The following is a 13,813-nucleotide window of genomic DNA, read 5'->3' on the forward strand; positions in this document are numbered from 1 at the left end:
AATGTCATGGCTTCAGAGCTTACCTCTCTGTTGATCTCAGCCTCGTCTTCTTTCCACTTAATCTGCACTGCCCTATCAGCACTGCCCTATAACCATTTATCTGGTTATAGGGCACTTTCCACTTATCTGCACAGCCATATCAGCACTGCCCTATAACCATTTCCACTGAAAAATCCCCCAATCACCTCAAGCTTGAGAAATCCAAAAATGAATTCAGGCTTCAACCAAAAAAGGTTCCCCTAACTCTGGCAGTGGCACCACCATTCCTCATTCTACGAAACTGACTGTCAAGCACTCATTTTTCTTTCATTCCCAACATTCAGTCACCAACTTCATTTGATGCCTTGACCTTCAAAATGCAATTCAGTGTCCGTTCACACTTTTTAATTTCCCATCACCACTGGTCTGGTTGAAGGCATTGGGAACTTTTAGATTAAATTAGACCTGTGGCCTCCTGAATGGCCTCTGTGTTCTAGATTCTCCTCATCAAGGCCATCTTCTTTGGTCATCATTTCTCTGTATCATTCCACTACTCCAAGGCCAGTTTTGCAGTGCTAATACTCAACTCCTCTCCCTGTTTTCAGAATCTTCCATACCCTGAATCCAATCATGGCCCCACTTTTACTTATACTGGAAAAGTTCTGTGTAACCTATTCTAAAAGTTCTAATATATAGCTCCTCCGTACTTCCTCCATGCCAGAAAGCAACAACAAACTTTCCACTCATACAGAGTAATACAGGAGAAAGCTGCAGGTTAGGAGTTCAGTGAGTTCTTCTGGGCTGAAGCTCCTGGAGCATATATTTCATAGCCTCAGAGCTAAAAGCCTTGCAGAGTGAGGCTTCATGACTCTGCAACTATACTCATTTACTTTGGGGTTTTGTTTTGGGTGCTGAGGCTTTTTGATCTCACCTGTGGCACTAATGGCTTTGGAGCTCTCATTAGTAATGAATAGCTGCATTTTTGAGTGTTATGTGCCAGTCGCTGTGTTACAGATTATACTGACATTTTTTTCACTTAATTCTCATAACAACCCTATGAGGTAATTTTGTGTTTACTGCAAAGAAACAGAGATAGCTCTGGTTACTTTTTATTTACAGAATAAAATTATAGAAAACTGTCTCTGCCATGACATAGTCACACTTTCTGAAGTATAGGAATGTTGCACTATTGGTCTAAAGCTACTGGTCCAACCTGTTGTGACCAGGGTCACATGATACAGTACATGGCAACTTGGGGACTACTACTAGACTCTTTACTCAGAAGGGATTGCAGCCACGGACTCCCTTCCAAGGTAAGATTTTGGCACCTTCATATTTTTAGATGAGAAAACTGAGCTCAGAAGAGTTAAGTATTTTATTCAAGATCACACGTGGTGGTTCTACCCATGGAACAGCAATATGTTTGACTCCAAATCAAGCATCCCTCTGCAACATCTCCCTCAATTCTATCTTGTTATGTACTTATTTTTCTCTAAAGTGCATGTTTTTAAATTTAAAATTAGCCTTCTTTAGTGAGTCAGTTTCATCTGAGGCCTGAATCTCATGGAGTAATTTCTGTCATACTCGTGGGATTGTGCTGTGGACTTGGGCTTGGCCTTTGAGGCAAAGGTAGGTGAGAAGAAGTTAACACAGCTGGCTCCCAGTGCTTTTAAAGCATTTGTCATATCCTTAGGTTCATTAGGAAAAGCTCTTGCTTCTGACATTTTCGTATCTAAGAAATTGCTGTTTCAGTCTTCTAAGAAACCCTCAGGATTCTGCAAAGACAGTGGTTCTCAAACTTCTCAAAATTACCGACTTATTTAACAGGTTGCTGGGCCCTGTCCCCAGAGTTTCTAATTCAGTAGGTTGGAGTAGGGCCTGATAATCTGTATTTCTAACAAATTTCTAAGGAATGCTGTTACTGCTGTTCCAGAGACCACAATTTGAGAACCAGTGCACTAAGAGAAGCCTTATTGGGTGAGACACTAGAGTATGGTGCATGCATGCTTCCCCTTACTACTCTGAGGGTTCCTTATTATTCACAAGGTCTGCTCACTTGGGAGGGCCTAGGCAGGGATTCTAGGAATTTAGAGGAGTGGACTCACTACTTTCAGATCCTGAACCAGAGAAGATAGACGCAGTCAGACATGAAGTTTTCTCATCTCCCCATATCTGTACCCATATGGTTTGCTTTATATTCTGTTAAAATCTGTGAAGTATCTCTGCTCCTATAAAAGGGCAATTCTTACATATTTGCTCTGGGTCCTGTGCCATCTCCTTTTCTCAAGAATTTTGCTTCTGCAATTATCTCCTTTCTCTGGCATTATTAGTTTCTCCCTCTTTACTGGACCAATTCGATCAGCATACAAAAATGCTCTAATATCTTCAATCTCAAAAAAAGTGCCTTTGATGTTCCCATTCCCCACCAATTCTTACATTTCTGTTCTTTCCTTCAAAGCAATATTTCTTTTTTTTTAGGTTTTTATTTAAATTCCATTTGGTTAACAGACAGTGTAATATTAGTTTCAGATGTATAATATAGTGATTCAGCACTTCCATATAGCACCTGGCACTCATCACAAGTGCACTCCTTAATCCCCATCACCTATTTAACCCATCCCCCTACCCACCTCCATTCTGGTAACCATCAGTTTGTTCTCTGTAGTTAAGTCTGTTACTTGGTTTGCCTCTCTCTCTTTTTCTCCCCTTGCTTGTTTGTTTTGTTTCTTAAATTACACATCTGAGTGAACTCATATGGTATTTGTCTTTCTTGACTTATTTCACTAAGCATTAAACTCTCTAGCTCCATCCATGTCATTGCAAATGGCAAGATTTTATTCTTTTTTGTGGCTGAGTAATATTCCATTGTATATATATACCACATCTTCTTTATCCATTCATCAGTCAATGGACATTTGGGCTCTCTCCATAGATTGGCTATTGTTGATAATGCTGCTGTAAACATCAGGGTGCATGTATCCCATAGAATTAGTATTCTTGTATTCTTTGGGTAAATACCTAGTAGTGCAATTGCTGGATCATAGGGTAGTTCTATTTTTAACTTTTTGAGGAACCTCCATATTGTTTTCCACAGTGGCTACAACAGTTTGCATTCCCACCAACAGTGTAAGAGGGTTCTCCTTTCTCTGCATCCTCACCAACGTCTCTTGTTTCTTGTGTTTTTGATTTAAGCCATTCTAACAGGTGTTAGGTGATATCTCATTATAGTTTTGATTTGCATTTCCCTGATGATGAGTGATGTGGGACATCTTTTCATGTATCTGTTGGCCTTCTGTATGTCTGCTTTGGAAAATGTCTGTTCATGTCTTCTGCCCATTTTTTAACTGGATTATTCAGTTTTTGGGTGTTGAGTTTTATAAGTTCTTTATATATTTTGGATACTAATCCTTTATCAGATATGTCATTTGCAAATATCTTCTCCCATTCTATAGGTTGCCTTTTAGTTTTGTTGATTGTTTCCTTTGCTGTACAGAAGTCAAAGCAATATTTCTTGAAAAACTTGCCTGTAGTCATCCTTTCCCCTTTGCTCACCTCCATTCTATCTTGAGCCCACTATAATTGAGCTTCCATTGCTCGTTTCTGCCACTTTATTGAAGTTGTTCTTGTCAAAATCACCAGTGACTTCAGTATTGTTAAATACAATGGTTACTTCTCTGTTGTTATCTTATTTGACCTCTTAGTAATTTTCAATAAAATTGACTGTGCCCTTCTTGAAACTTATTCTCTTGGCTTCTATAATCCCATCTTCCTGTTTTTCTTCCTATATTCCTGGCTGCTTTCTCTCAGTCTGTTTTGCAGGCTCTTCTGCCTTTCTTCAATCCTTTTGAATATTGAGTACTCCATAGTACCCACTGCCCTGTCTACATTCTCTACCTAAGTGATCATATTCAGTCCCATGGGTGGTTTTTTTTTTTAAGATTTATTTATTTATTTGAGAGAGAGAGAGTGGGGGGGGGAGGGGCAGAGGGAGAGAATCTTTAAGCAGACTCCCCACTGAGCAGAGGCCAGTGAAGGGCTCGATCCCACAACCAATGAGATCATGACCTGAGCCAAAACCAAGAATCAGACACCCAACCGACTGAGCCACCCAGGTGCCCCTAAGTGCCATGGTTTTAAATACCATCTAGATATAGGTAAGTCACAAAGTTATATCTCTAGCCCTGACCTTTCTCCTGAGCTCTAGGCTCAGTGTCCACCTACCCACCACTTCTAAGAAACATCTCAAATTTAATAAGACCATCATTGGGGCGCCTGGGTGGCTCAGTTGGTTAAGCGACTGCCTTCGGCTCAGGTCATGATCCTGGAGTCCCTGGATCGAGTCCCGCATGGGGCTCCCTGCTCGGCAGGGAGCCTGCTTCTCCCTCTGACCCTCCCCCCTCTCATGTGCTCTCTCTCTCTCGCATTCTCTCTGTCTCAAATAAATAAATAAAATCTTTAAAAAAAAAAAAAAAAAAAAATTTAATAAGACCATCATTGAACTCTTAATTTTCCTGCCAGAGTCTGATTTTCCCCTTGTTGTCCCCATCTCTGTATCAGCACCAAGATGTATCTAGTGGCTCAAGAAGAAAATCTAAGAGTCCTACTTGGTTCCCTGTTTCCTACCTTCTATAGCCAGCCCAAGACTTCCCCCAGAGTTGGAAGACTGAATGAGATAATGTATATAAAATGTTAAACATAGGGCGCCTGGGTGGCTCAGTTGATTAAGCGACTACCTTCGGCTCAGGTCATGATCCTGGAGTCCCTGGATCGAGTCCCGCATCGGGCTCCCTGCTCGGCAGGGAGTCTGCTTCTCCCTCTGACCCTCCCCCCTCTCATGTACTCGCTCTCTCTCATTCTCTCTCTCTCAAATAAAAATAAAATAAAAATCTTTAAAAAAAAAAAAAAAAGTTAAACATAATGCCTGGCCCATAAAAAGAAATAAATTGTAGCTATTATTTTACTATTATATTTACTATATAATAATTATGTGATTTTTTAATTTCCATAGTAGCTAACCTTTGGTTAGAGTTTTTGACACTTTTTTTAAGTTGCTGGAAAATATGCTTTTGGATACTAGTAACACAGTCCCATGAACCATGAATGCTATTATATGCAAGCAACTGCAGAATTTTTTGCTTTGGCTCTTTCTTGGAGATGTGATAGTCTCTGAATGTTTTTGAAACAAATTTATTAGGACTTAATAAGACAGAAAACTCATTTTTAACTTTCCAGTGAAGGTGCATGTACTCACTTTCTAGGGATCCCCTTTTTAATACCTAAATGCCTAAGAAATAGGAACTCTTTGATGACTTGAGTTAGCACCCTGTTTCTTTACTTCTTTTTTTTTTTTTTAAGATTTTTAAAAATTTATTTGACAGAGAGTGACACAGTGAGAGAAGGAACACAAGCAGAGGGAACAGGAGAGGGAGAAGCAGGCTTCCTACTGAGCAGGGAGCCCAGTGCGGGGCTCGATCCCAGGACTCTGGGATCATGACCTGAGCTGAAGGCAGACGCTTAACAACTGAGCCACCCAGGCGCCCCTGTTTCTTTACTTCTTAAGCCTCTATCAACTCACTTGATCTGTTTTCCATTCCTATTATCTTATTGATTTTGCCATTCATAATGTCATTAGAGTCCTGTAGTTGCTAAATTTAATGGCTTTTGGGGGGTTCTTATTCTACTTGTGAAGGTTAAATGTGAAAATCTTTGACTTCAGTGTAAATGAAAAACACTTTATAAACTGTAAAGTAAATGTGTGTTACTAATATTGACATTCTGCTACATTAGACATTGCTAATTGGCTTGTGTGTCACTGATTTCTCCTGGGTTTTTTCTCTCTCTTATCTCTCTTTCTCTTTTGCTTATTCCTCCTTCTTCTCTGCTCATGACTTAAATGTTTCCTCAAAATTCTGTTTTTCGCACTCCTCTCATCCTAAATGATCACGTTTTCATCATTTTTGTTCCTTGGTAGGTAGGGCCATATCCCTCCCTTACATTAATTTTAGAAGAACCAGCAAACTGTGTAACACAGATACCATTGGGGAGCTACAGTGTGAAGAAAAAAATTCTTTCTTATTACGTTTATATAGGCCTTTAGGATTCTTAAATCATAAAAGTAGAGGGGGTGCCTGGGTGGCTCAGTTCGTTAAGCGTCTGCCTTCAGCTTGGGTCATGATCCTGGGGTCCTGGGACCAAGCCCCACATCCCGGGGTCCTGGGTTCAAGCCCCACATCTGGCTCCCTCTTCAGCAGGGAGCCTGCTTCTCCCTCTCCTGCTCCCCCACTTGTGCTCTCTCTCTCTGTCAAATAAATAAATAAAACCTTTTAAAAAAAAATAAAAGTAGAGAAAGTAACTCTTTTATGACCTGAATATTTATGCATCTTTCTTAATGCCACACTGTTCCAAATTTTTTGCCTCATGCACTTACATATTAAGGATTTCCTGCTGCCTGGTGTTCCTAAAGGACTTTGTAATTGGTAGGAGCTCACAGTCCCTATGGAAGGAGAAAACATCCAATAGACTAAATATCCAAAGGGACTAAAATGACTCCTGAGAGCATATTTGCCTTAGCTTATATCCTTCCCCTTGTTTGGGATACACCCTCCCTCCATCTCTCTGCCCAAAGAACTCCTGTTTATCACTTATTCATCTTTTAAAACGAAGTAATACATGTATACAGATTAAAACGTCAAATACTTCTACAAACTTTAAAATAAAGAACAGTATTCCCTTGCCCCATTCCTTCACATTGCCAATTCCCACTTCTCAGAGTAATTTTAAATCTTTTGGCTGCCCTTTCTAATATGCCCTCATATTTCAGAATGCCTGTTCTTTCTTGATTTTTACATTCTAGATATTATCTTTTATCTTCCTACAATGAAAGATGAGGATTTACCTCTCTAAGGATCAAACCGTTAGTATTCTTTCCCAGATAGGGCTTCTTATTCTTTTCAATATGGATAGGCTGAGGAGGTTGCAAATATTTAAGTTCTGCTTCCTTTTTAACAATCCCATCTTTAAATTATTTCTCTCTTCTCACATTTTACTATAAGTAGTCAAGAGGAACCAGGCTACTCTTTCAATACTTCACTTAGATATTTCCTCAGCTAATTTCATTACTCAAAAGTTCTCCCTTCTGCTAGGGCATGAACACCGTTTAGCCAAGTGCTTTGCCACTATGTAACAAGGATCACCGTTCCTGCAGTTTCCACTAACATGTTCCTCATTTCCATCTGAGACCTCATCAGAATGGCCTTTACCTTCCGTATTTCTACCAGCACTCTGTTCAGGATTACTAAGGAGATTAAGACTTTATAAGTCCCCTCTTTTCTTTCTGGGACCTCACCAAAGTCATCTTTAAAGGTCTAGTCACAGCAGCATGGGCTTTTTTAGCATGCAATTCAAGATTCTTCCAGCCTCTACCCTTTACTCAGTTCCAAAGCTGCTTTCACACTTTCAGGTATTTGTTATAGCAGCACCCCATTTCTTGTACTAGTTTCTGTCTTAATCTGTTTGGGGTGCTACAAAAGAATACCATAGACCAGGTGACTTACAAGCAAAAGAAATTTGTTTCTCACAGTTCTGGAGGCTGGAAAGTCCCAAGATCAAGTGATCGGTAGATTTGGTGTCAAGCGAGGGCCCACTTCCAGGCTTACAGGTAGCCATCTTTTCACCGCGTCCTCCCATGGCTGAAAGAACAAGGGTTCTCATGAGAGGTCTCATTCTCATTGAGTCTACAGCTCCCAATACATACATACACACATACATACATACCATGAACTTCTCCCTCCTTCTCTCAAATAATGGTATTAGGATTTGAGGTTAGATCAAAATTAAATGTTTTACATTATTATTTTTTTAAAAGATTTTATTAATTTATTTGTTTGAAAGAGAGAAAGTGAGTGAGAGAGCATGAGCAGGGGGAGGGGGAGAAGCAGGCTCCCCTGCTGAGCAGGGAGCCCGACTGGGGCTCCATCCCAGGACCCTGGGATCATGACCTGAGCCAAAGGCAGTTGCTCAACCGACTGAGCCACCCAGGCACCCCAAATGTTTACATTATTATGACTAAATAAATATTTGTAGCACAGTCATGTAGTACTTTCTTATACAACTTTTTTTCCCCTTCAGGAATTAATAATTACTTTTGTTTGTTGTTTGACTTTTAGGGAGATTGCAGATTTTTCTGTTGTTATCATTAATTTACCCCCAAATTGCCTACCAGTAATTTAAAATCTTCATATAATATATTTGATCACATCAAATAATCATCAATTTTATTCGCTTGTTAGAGACATTTCTTCCAGAACCGTCTATTTTCCTATCCCTCGTTTAGATTGTTTGCTTTATAAACCTGCTGCAGAGTAGTCATGTAGATACTGCTCTTCACTATCATTCTAGGACTTCTCTTTTTCTTTCTCTTATGTGGACCCCCTGTTTTCTGAATGCAACATCTTCCTCTCTGTGGATTTACTTTCTTGCTTTGGTGGAGTACATTTTCCAGTAGCTTCCTCAGATAGGGTACATGGAAGATGAATTTTCCGTAATTAATAAATTTTGCATTGCTGAATTTTACCCTCACTTTTGATCGATACTTTGATAGGTATATAATTCTAGGTTGGAAAACTTGTCCTTTTCCCTTAGAATTTTGAAGACATTTCTCCATGGTCCTCCAGCTTCCACTTGTCATTGCGAAGTACCAGGCCATTCTGGTTCAGGAGAATGTCATGTCTTTTCTCTGTGTAACCATATGTTTTCTCTTTGTCATCCTTAATCTGAAATTTCACAGTGATATCATTTACTGTTGGTCTTCTAAATGTTTTTTAAATCTAATCTGCTTGGAGAAGTTAAGATGGAGGGGTGGTAGGGGGACCTTGGGCTTGCCTTGTCCCTGGAACATAGCTAGATCGACATCAAATAATTTTGAACAACTAGGATATTGATCTGAGGATTAAGAAAACAGTCTGCACAATTGGGGGGAGAGAATGTGGCAGATGCAAGGTTTGGACATGTGAATTGGGGGAGAGAAAAGCCGAAGTGCTGTGGTGGGGAGGGAACCTTTTCAGGGAGAGAGGGCGTGAGTGGGAGAGAGACCAACAAGTCAGGTTACCACAAGACAGCAATATGCCGTGGTATGGGGATCCCCTGGGTTGCACCGGGAGAGAACGTTCCCCTTCCTGGAGTACATTTGGAAGAGGGTATATTGCCTCTCCAAGGACAAAAGACCTGCCGGGCATCATGGAGCGGCCATTCAACAGCAGGGGACAGAGGTGGGCGCAGAGGGCAGATAACCTGGTTGCAGCTTTTGGTGGTGCTTCATCATAGACTTCAGGCACCTGCACGGCCATGGGACTGCTTTTCTGGGACTGAACAGTGCTGGCCACAGCCCTGTGAGGCTCTCCTCCGAGGGAGGGGAGTGCTCTGCACCTTGCTAAGTCCTTTAAGATCTGGAGTTTTGAATCCCAGCCTCCAGCCAGAGATAAAACACAAGAGAACTGTGGTGCTGGGATCTGACAAAAGCCTGGGACACAGGAGGGGAGATTGTTAGCTTTTCTGTGAGGGCCTCCTGAACTGTGGTGGCCTCAAGTTCCGCTCCCTGGGGGACAAGAAGGTGGGGTGATGCCATCTTCCACTCTTACTTCCAGCCCTCTCTCACCAGCTCTCTCAGACTTCAGAGAGAAACACAGAGCCCCCAGGGGAGGCTGGAGTTCCTTACACCAAACCCCTCCACCCTGCGCCTGGCAGGGGCATCTTTACTAGGGCAGGTCTGACTGTGAGGCAGCACAGTGGGCCTCTCCCCCAGGGGACCAACACAGGCCCCGTGCATGTACCAAGTCTGTTGATCGTAGAGTGCTCCAAAGCAACAGCTTCAGTTCTGGTATAGGACAAGGCTTTTTTTTTTTTCCTTTTGGAATCAGGCTTATGGTTTTTTGTTCATTTGTTGGTTGGTTGATTTGTTTCTTTTTCTCATCTTTTGGATCAGGTTTCTTCTTTTTTTTTTTTCTTTTCATTTCCTCTTTTTTTTTTTTTTTTAGAGAGGGAGAAGGAGGAAGGACAGAGGGAGAGGGAGAGAGGGAATCCTAAGCAGGCTCCATGCACAGCACAGAGCCCACACTGGGCTTGATCTCACGACCCTGAGGTCGTTACTTGAGCCGAAATCAAGAACCCAACACTTAACTGACTGAGCCACCCAGGCGCCCCTCCTTCTTTCTTTCTTTTTCTTTGGAATCAGGCTTACAGCTTTTTGTCTCTTTGTTTGCTTTTTTGTTCCTTTTCCTTTTCTCTTTTCTTGGATCAGGCTTTTTTTTTTTCAGGCTTATCTTAAGAAACAAATCAAAGCACACCTAATTAAAGGTCCAGACACTCCCCACTGCAAGCAAGGAGAAACTCTGCAGAGGACTGACCTGTGTGAAAGAGCAAACAAAACACAACAGCAGAGTGCACACAGCATACATCAGAAACACTTCCTGAAGGGCCAGGCCCCAGACAGTGTATGACCCCTTAATACTCTTACTCTTAATATAGTATTACTCTCAGGAGTAAGAAACATAACAAGCTTTCATAACACACAAAACACAGACACCTAGACATAATGACAAGATGGAGGAATTCTCCCCAAAGGAAAGATCAAGAAGAAATCACAGCCAGGGATTTGCTCAAAACAGATATAAGCAATGTATCTGAACAAGAATTTAGAAAAACAGTCATGAGAATACTAGCTGGGGCTTGAAAGAACCATACAAACACCAGAGAAACACTTGCTTCAGAGATAAAAGACTTAAAAACTAGTCAGGCCAAAAGAAAAAATGCTATAACTGAGATGCAAAACCGACTAGATGTAAAAGACAAAATTATGGAAAATAATGAAGCTGAAAAGAGGAGGGAAAGAAAACTATTAGAGCACAAATACAGACTTACAGAATTCAGTGATTCCACAAAGCACAATAATCGGTATCATAGGAGTCCCAGAAGACAAAGAGCAGGAAAGGGAGCAGAAGGTTTATTTGAATAAATTATAGCTGAGAACGTCCCTAATCTGGAAAGGAAACAGGCATTCAAGGCCAAGAGGCACAGAGAACTCCCCTCAAGATCAACAAAAATAGGTCAACACCAAGACATATCAGAGTGAAACTTGCAAAATACACAGATAAAGAGAGAATTCTGAAAGCAGCTAGGGATAAAAGGTTCTTAACTTACAAGGGTAGACACATAAGGCTGGTAGCAGACCTGTCCACATAAACTTGGCAGGCCAGACGAGAGTGGCATGATATATTCGACATGCTAAGTGGGAAAAATATGCAGCCAAGAATACTTTATCCAGCAAGGCTGTCATTCAGAATAGGAGAGAGAAAGAGTTTCCAAGACAAGCAAAAACTAAAGGAGTTCATGAACATTAAATAAGCTGTGCAAGAAATATTAAAGGGGCTCCCCTTTGAGCAGGAAAGAGAGACCAAAAGCCAAAAAAACTAAAAAGGAACAATCTACAGGAACAGTGCCTTTACAGGAAATACAATGGCACTAAATTCATATCTATCAATAATTACTGTCAATGTAAATGGACTAAATGCTCCAGTCAAAACACATACGGTATCAGAATAGATTAAAAAAAAAACAAGACCCATTGATATGCTGCTTACAAGAGACTCATTTTATTTTTTTTATTATGTTCAGTTAGCAAGAGACTCATTTTAGACCCAAAGACACCTCTAAATTGAAAGTGAGTTGGTGGAGAACAATCTATTATGCTAATGGACGTCAAAAGAAATCTGAAGTAGCCATCCTTATATCAGACAAATTAGATTTTATAACAAAAACTGTAATAAGAGATGGAGAAGGGCACTATATCATAATAAAGGGGTCTATCCAACAAGAAGATCTAACAATTTTAAATATTTATGCCCCTGACTTGGAAGCATATGCTCCCAACTTGGGAGCTAAATGTATAAATCAATTAGTAACAAACTTAAACTCATTGATAATAATACAATAGTTGGGATACCTGGGATACCAGCCAGTTAAAAGTGTCTGCCTTTGGCTCAGGTCATGATCCCAAGGTCCTGGGATTGAGTCCTGCATCAGGCTCCTTGCTCGGCAGGGAGCCTGCTTCTCCCTCTACCTGCTTCTCCCCCTTGCTTGTGCTCTCTCTCTCTTTCAGACAAATAAATAAATAAAATCTTAAAAAAAAAAGAAAAAGACATTTAAAAAAATAATAGTAGGGACTTTAATACCCCACTCACAGCAGAATGCACATTCTTTTCAAATGCACATGGAATATTCTCCAGAATAGATCACATACTAGGTCACAAATCAGGCTTCAACTGGCACAAAAAGATTGAGATCACACCATGCATATTTTCAGACCACAACACTGTGAAACTTGAAGTCAATCACAAGAAAAAATTTGGAAGGACCACAAAATACATGGAGGTTAAAGAATATCCTATTAAAGAATGGATTAACCAGGAAATTAAAGAAATTTAAAAATACATGGAAGCAAATGAAAATGAAAACATGACAGTCCAAAACCTTTGGGATGCAGCAAGAGGGAAGTATATAGCAATACAGGCTTTCCTCAAGAAGCAAGAAAAGTCTCCAAATACACAATTTAACCTTACACCTACAGGAGCTGGAAAAAGAACAGCAAATAAAGCCTAAAACCAGCATAAGAAGGGAAATAATTAAGAGAGCAGAATTAAATGATACAGAAAATTAAAAAAAAAAAAAACCAGAACAGATCAACAAGAGCTGGTTCTTTGAAAGAATTAACAAGATTGATAAACCCCTAGCCAGACTTATCAAAAAGAAAAGAAAAAGGACCCACATAAAATCATGAATGAAGGAGGAGAAATCACAACCAACACTGCAGAAATACAAACAACTATAAAGAGAATATTATGAACAATTTTATGCCAACAAGTTAGGCAATCTGGAAGAAATGGATAAATTCCTAGAAACATATAAACTACCAAAACTGAAACAGGAAGAAAGAAAAATCTGAACAGACCCATAACCAGCAAAGAAATTGAATCAGTAATCAAAAACCTCCCAACAAACAAGAGTCCAGGGCTGGATGGTTTCCCAGGGGAATTCTACCAAACATTTAAAGAAGAATTAATACCTATTCTTCTGAAACTGTTTCCAAAAATAGAAACGGAATGAAAACTTCCAAACTCATTCTATGAGGCCAGCATTACCTTGATTCCAAAACCAGACAAAGACCCCACTAAAAGGGAGAATTACAGACCAATATCCTTGATGAACATGGATGCAGAAATTCTCAACAAAACACTAGCTAGTCGAATCCGACAGTACATTAAAAGATTTATTCACCACGATCAAATGGGATTTATTCCTGGGCTGTGGGGTGGTTCAACACCTGCAAATCAATCAATGTGATACACCAGATTAATCAAAGAAAGGATAAGAACCATATGGTCCTCTCAACAGATGCAGAAAAAGCATTTGACAAAATACAGCATCCTTTCTTGATTAAAAAAAAAAACTCAAGAAAGTAGGGATAGAGGGAACGTACCTCAACATCATAAAGGCCATATATGGAAGACCCACAGCTAATACTATCCTCAATGGGGAAAAACCGAGAGCTTTTCCCCTAATGTCAGAAACACAACAGAGATGTCCACACTCACTACTATTGTTCAACATAGTACTGGAAATCCTAGCCTTAACAATCAGACAACAAAAAGAAATAAAAGGCATCCAAATCAGCAAGGAAGAAGTCAAACTTTCACTATTTGCGGACGACATGATACTCTATGTAGAAAACTCAAAAGACTCCACCAAAAAATTGCTAGAACTGATACAGGAATTCAGCAAAGTT

General features: G+C 40.1%; 1 protein-coding gene and 1 long non-coding RNA gene across 4 annotated transcripts in view; one reads left to right on the plus strand and one right to left on the minus strand.

Moving 5' to 3' along the window:
• Nucleotides 1-13,813, minus strand: part of LOC144381934 (uncharacterized) — a 648,393-nt gene that overhangs the window by 414,471 nt on the left and 220,109 nt on the right. The gene's annotated exons all lie outside the window — the stretch shown is intronic.
• The window catches only part of ZSWIM5 (zinc finger SWIM-type containing 5), a 204,962-nt gene that overhangs the window by 147,479 nt on the left and 43,670 nt on the right, over nucleotides 1-13,813 (plus strand). The window lies entirely within an intron of this gene.

The sequence above is a fragment of the Halichoerus grypus genome, chromosome 5 (genome assembly GCF_964656455.1).
Source record: "Halichoerus grypus chromosome 5, mHalGry1.hap1.1, whole genome shotgun sequence".
NCBI lineage: Eukaryota > Metazoa > Chordata > Mammalia > Carnivora > Phocidae > Halichoerus > Halichoerus grypus.